Genomic DNA, 7,241 nt, shown 5'->3' on the forward strand with positions numbered 1-7,241 from the left:
ATTTCTGAAGTGATTATTGCCGTTAAAATTTTCATTGTATTTATATTTTCTCTGGAAGTTATTATTATTATGGTTGAAATTGTGATTGTCTCCATACGAGTTATTTGACCTACGTTGAGGGTTTCTCAATTCGTGGTAGTCTCCTGACGAGTGACCAATTGGTTGCGATTTTGGTATTTAATTGGGTGTGTCCTTGTTTGGAAAACTCTTGCCCCTTCGCATTCTTCTGCGTCATGGCCTTCTTCGTTGCAGTTTGTGCACATGATTAATTGCAGACCATTGTCTTTCAATAACGGACAGTGTTTTGTAGTATGGCCCAATTTCCTGCAAAGTGGGCACATAGGTGTTGGGCAATTTTCAGCTGTATGGTACCTACTATTACAGATTTCGCAGAGTTCTGTAATCTTTGGGAATCTTGTGCAGGTGTTTGGATCGTGACCACTTCCTTTGCACTTCCAGCATGTTTCATATTCAATTATAAATGGGCATTGGCTGACTGTATGGCCCATTACTTGGCAATATTGGCAATAATTTCCCTTTGATCTATTCATTTTACATGCGTCGATGGAATGTCCCTGAGTGTTACAATATTTGCAAATAAGCTCTATCTTGTTTCTGGTGAATTTGCAATCGTATGATACATGGTCTCTGTTTTTACAGTATACACATGCCGCGTTATTACAAAATAATGCTTCGTGGTTGGCTCTCTGCATATTTGACACGTGTATGTTACTGGGTTTGTGTCATATTTCTCGAGACTGCATAGTACACTAGCTGAGTCGCCTCTCAGTATGTTTTGTTTCTTTAACCTCGATTCGATGTCGATGGCCTCTTGTATAAGGACGTTTAAATCGTCTTTCTGCTTTAACTCTATTCTAATTTCCTGCTTTAACCCGTTTCTAAAGCTTTTTTCTGCGTCGTTTTTTATCGTCCTGTCAAAGTCCTGTATGATTTGTTGATTTATGCCTGTTTCCATTCTTTTTAATTCTTTAATTTGTATTACTAGTTCCTGTAATCTATTCCCGTAGCTGAGTACTGTTTCGTCTGGTTTTTGTGTCAATTCCGTTAATTTTCCATATAAACTGTGTATGTTTTCGGTAGATGGGAATAATAACCTTATTGCTTGAATAAAATCATTTACGTTATTTATCGGTGAATTTATTAGTGCCTTGTATACTTCTCCTTTTAATTTAATTTTTAGAATCGGGATTAGACCTGGTTCATCTACGGGTGTTATAATGTTTTTAGCATGCTTTAATTTTTCAATGTATTCTATGACCGAAATGTTTTTCCCATCGAATTCTGGTATTAAATTTGCTACGTATTTTAGAGGTAATCGCAGAGGTTGGATTTGATTTTGCTGGTTTGTCATTTTATTTCCCGGACTTCCACAGATGAGTGTTAAATTTCCTTCGCTACTTTCTCCGTCCAGATTTCCTATTAGGCTTGGCTGTTCTGTAATTCCTTCAATTTCGAGTAGGGATATGTCGTTTTTGTAGCTGTTGTTTATTGTTTCGTTTAATGTTTCGGTAGTGTTTCTATTATCTTGGGGGCTTATTCGGATTAGTGGGGAAGTGAAAGTTCCTGTTTGTTTGTTTTTATTAGCTGAATTACTTGGATTGATTGTAAATCCTATGTCTTTATCTTGCCAACTGGCACCTCCGTTATCGGTTTGGTTAGTGTTTATGGTTAGATTCTTTACGTTTTTTGTTCTGGGTATTACACCTAATTCTGTATTCGCGTTTGATACCTCGGTTGTAGCTTTTGGTGTGAAGTCAAATGTTCTTCGTTCTGTTGGTGAACGTGGTGTTTTACGGCTTTGTAAAAAGGCTGATGCGTGATTACGATCTTCTACAATACTTTTGAGTTCAGGATTTTCTTGTGTCCTGCTTCTTGTTAATCTATTTTCGTCCTTAATATTTTTGTTATCCGTTGGCTTAAAATTCTTATTATTCATTTGAAAGTTTCATTATTTGTAATTATTTAGTGAATAAATGAGTTAATTTTATGTTTAGGTGAATTTTATGTCTACTTTGTAGCAGTATCTCAATGAATTGATAATGTTGTATATTGAAATTGATTCGAAAGTGAATTTCTTGAATTTTTGTTGAAGTTGCAGACAAAGATTTATATTCTCGAGTTAGATTTTTTTATGAGTCTACCCTATATTACACGTTAGTAGTGCCTGTTGGCGTTCGATTCGTATCGGAACCACTGTAATGTCGCGAAGTTCTCCCTCTCACTGAGTTCTCCGCGTACTTTTTGTATGATTTGTATCTACGTTGTTAGCTAGGTAGAGGTTCTTACTTACCTTTCGCTGGGCGAGGATACCTGTAGAAATAGGTCGTCCTGGTGGATGTAGACGGTAGGGTAGACGTTCGAGTCAAGATCACACACTTCCGATCACAACAAATGTTTATTGGGTTTAAATACAATCCTTAACTTGCGCGCTCTTTACAGATGACGATTTGTTCTGTCGGGTCTCTGAGTCCCGTAGCAGAGTCGTACTTTGTGGATTTCTGTATGCGTATTTGAATTGAATCCCGGATTCGCGTTAAACGGACTGGCCGATTCTAAATGAATTTTTCAGAAGTGATCCGGTTATACACTATAATTGATCTGTGTTGTTTCTGTAGTATAATTTGTCTGCGTTGGTTCTGTAGTATAATTTTTGTCTGAACGCGGGCGGTTTGGTCTCGTTATTATATATTGATTAATGAGGTCGACTTTTGATTTGGCAATTCGGGTGAACCACATCGTCCGGATCGTCAGCGTTCTTGCCGTACGACAACCCGGCTGAGTTGCTCACTCAGAATTTTTGCGGAGCGATGAATTTGGATGGTGCAATAGAAGTTCAAAGAATTTGTATCGCGAAATGTAAGTTTAAAGAATCTGTATAGCGAAATATAAGTTTAAAGAATTTAGGTCGCGAAATAGCGGCTTAAAGAGTTTGGGTGGCGAAATAGAAATTTTAAAGAATGCGTCACAGGACGTGACACTACATTACATATAATGTAATATACTGATCCCTACCCACAGATCAATGTACATATAATAGCAGTTTCGTTATTACTATATCTACATTAGATATAATGTAATATAATGATCCCTTCCCACCGATCAATGTACATATAATGGCAGTATCCTTATTACTATATCTGCATTAGATCTGCTGCAATATACTGATTCCTTCCCACAGATCAATGTACATTGAGTAACAGTATCATTTATACTATATCTACATTGGATATCATGTAATATACTGATGCCTTCCCACAGATCAATGTAATTTTGGTAACAACATCATTATTACTATATCTACATTAGATATAATGTAATATACTGATCCCTACCCACAGATCAATGTACATATAATAACAGTATCGTTATTACAATATCTACATTAGATATGTAATATACATTTAATAACAATATCATTATTACTATATCTACATCAGATGAAATTTAATATACTGATTTAATCCCACAGACCAATGTACATTTAATAACAATATCATAATTACTATATCTACATTAGATATAATGTGATATAATGATTCCTTCCCACCGATGAATGTACATATAATGGCAGTATCGTTATTACTATATCAGAATTAGATCTCCTGCAAGATACTGATCCCTTCCCACAGACCAATGTACATTTAATAGATATAGTAATGACGAAACTGTTATTATATGTACATTGATGTGTGGGAAGGTATCAGTGTATTACATTGTATCCAATGTAGATATAGTAATAATGATATTGTTATTAAATGTACATTGGTCTGTGGGATTTAATCAGTATATTGAATTTCATCTGATGTAGATATAGTAATAATGATATTGTTAATAAATGTATATTGGTCTGTGGGAATAAATCAGTATATTAAATTTCATCTGATGTAGATACAGTAATAATGATATTGTTATTAAATGTATATTACATATGTGATGTAGATATAGTAATAACGCTACTGTTATTCTATGTATATTGATCTGTGGGAAGGTATCAGTATATTACATTATATCTATTGTAGATATAGTAATAACGAAACTGCTATTATATGTACATTGATCTGTGGGTAGGGATCAGTATATTACATTATATGTAATATAGATATAGTGATAATGATGTTGTTATTGTATGTACATGGATCTGTGGGAAGGTATCCGTATATTATATTGTTACTAATGTAGATATAGTAATAACGAGACTGTTATTATATGTACATTGATCTGTGGGAAGGGATCAGAATATTACATTATATTCAATGTGGATATAGTATAAATGATACTGGTATTCAATGTACATTGATCTGTGGGGAGGAATCAGTATATTGCAGTAGATCTAATGTAGATATAGTAATAACGATACTGTTATTATATGTACATTGATCTGTTGGAAGGTATCAGCATATTATATTGTATCTAATGTAGATATAGTAATAACGAAACTGTTATTATATGTACATTGATCTGTGGGAAGGGATCAGTATATTAAATTACATCTGATGTAGATATAGTAATAATGGTATTGTTATTAAACGTACATTGGTCAGTGGGATTAAATCAGTATATTAAATTTCATCTGATGTAGATATAGTAATAATGATATTGTTATTAAATGTATATTACATATCTAATGTAGATAAGGTAATAACGACACTGTTATTATATGTATATTGATCTGTGGGAAGGTATCAGTATATTACATTATATCTATTGTAGATACAGTAATTACGAAACTGCTATTATATGTACATTAATCGGTGGGATGTGACCATTATATTACATTATATCTAATGTAGATATAGTAATAACGATATTGTTGTTAAATGTGCACCGGTCTGTGGGATTAAATCAGTATATTAAATTTCATCTGATGTAGACATAGTAATATTGATATTGTTATTAAATGTATATTACACATCCAATGTAGATATGGTAATAACGATACTGCCATTACATGTACATTGATCGGTGGGAAGGGATCAGTATATTACATTATCTCTAATTTAGATATAGTAATAATGATATTGTTATTAAATCTACATTGTTCTGTGGGATTAAGTCATTACATTATATTATATCTAATGTAGATATATTAATAATGATATTGTTATTAAATGTACATTGGTCTGTGGGATTAAATCAGTATATTAAATTTCATCTGATGTAGATATAGTATTAATGATATTGTTATTAAATGTATATTACATATCTAATGTAGATATAGTAATAACGATACTGTCATTATATGTACATTGATCTGTGGGAAGGTATCAGTATATTACATTATATCTATTGTAGATATAGTAATAACGAAACTGTTATTATATGTACATTGATCTGTGGGATTAAATCAGTGTATTACATTTCATCTGATGTAGATATAGTAATAATGATATTGTTATTAAATGTATATTACTTATCTAACGTAGATATAGTAATAACGAAACTGTTATTATATGTACATTGATCTGTGGGAAGGGATCAGTATATTACATTATATCTAATGTAGATATAGTAATAATTATATTGTTACCAAGATTACATTGATCTGTGGGAAGGGATCGGTACATTACATTATATCCATTGTGGATATAGTATAAATGGTACTGTTACACAATGTACATTGACCTGTGGGAAGGAATCAGTATATTGCAGCAGATCTAATGCAGATATAGTAATAAGGATATTGCCATTATATGTACATTGATCGATAGGAACGGATCATTATATTACATTATATCTAATGTAGATATAGTGATAATGATATTGTTATTAAATGTACATTGGTCTGTGGGAATAAATCAGTATATTACATTATATCTGATGTAGATATATTAATAATGATATTGTTATTAAATGTATATCACATATCAAATGTAGATATAGTAATAACGATACTGCCATTATATGTTGTAACGTGGTGACACCTGTGCCCCCCCGTTACAATCGCTGCGCTTCTCCCACCTCACATCCCACCTAGAAATGACCCTTAACCCTTTTAACACCTCACCCCTTTCCCCCGCCCGCCGGTGTCGGGCCGATGGAGGCGACGGACAAGAGGCAACAGGAATCACCAGCAGGAAGGAGCTACGAGGCCGGCGACAGACCTCCCACCCTCCAGGAGAGGAAAAGCAACGCGGGACTTCGGAAAAAGGAGACGAAGCGGCCCAGCAGCTGAGACAAACGTCCACCTGGAGCCATCTGTCGCCGAGCCCGAAGACCTCAGTCCACCCGCCACAGCCGGAGATCCGCCAGCCTCATCGAACCCGAACACCGGCAGATCGATAATCGATAACTAATCTATCCCGTTGTCAGAAAAGGCCCCCTTCCTATTCCCCATCCCCTCCCCAAAAATCATCCCGCGACGGGCCCGTCGTCGCGGCAGCGACGACGAGCCGTCATTGAGCCCTTGGCTAGCTAAGCGAGCGATTTAGAGATTTTGGACAAGTGCGATTTAGAGAGAGAGTTTGCGAGAAGTGCGTGTGAGGAGTTTGGAGTAAGTCCATTTCGTATTACTGTTGTAAAGGTGTGAGTTTCGGCAACGGCGATCTTCGATTGCGAACTTGTGTGTGCGCATATCGCGCCGGTTATCCGTCGTTATATTATTTTGCGAACCCTTTTGTCCAGCCCCTGTTACTCCCGTTAACAAAATCCTCCTACGCGTAACGTATACGAACTTCCAGCGAACCGTCCAGACCTGAGATCTCCCCTCCCACGCTTATCCTCCTCGCGTACTCCCCCGCGAAATTGTAAGGACGTAAGTGCCACGAGTCCCATCCCTTGTAACAATCCCCATTCTGCCCCTTTTCCAATTTTCGATTGCCACCGCGAGTGGCTGGCGCCCAACGTGTATGCGAAACGATTTGTGAAGAAAATATAGAGTGAACCCCCGAACGGGTCACAAATCTGGCGCCCAACGTGGGGCGAAACGATTTGTGAAGAAAATATAGAGTGAACCCCCGAACGGGTCACAAATCTGGCGCCCAACGTGGGGCCTGGAAAATTCTTGTTCAAAAACTCTCGCGTAGAGGAAAATTTTTGTGTTGCGTCCGTTAAAATTCGAAAGATCTCGAAACCGCGACGCGGAAGGTACCCGTTGCCGAGAACCTCCTGTTGTTGTTTTTTGTCGAGTGTCGCCGGTCGAACGCGGCGTGAGTTTGAAATCTGATCCGCTAACGTCCTACGGACGATAAACAGTGAGTCGTCGACGTACGTCGTTTTCGACC

This window comes from Osmia bicornis, unplaced genomic scaffold (assembly GCF_907164935.1).
Source record: "Osmia bicornis bicornis unplaced genomic scaffold, iOsmBic2.1, whole genome shotgun sequence".
In the NCBI taxonomy this organism is placed as follows: Eukaryota; Metazoa; Arthropoda; class Insecta; order Hymenoptera; family Megachilidae; genus Osmia; species Osmia bicornis.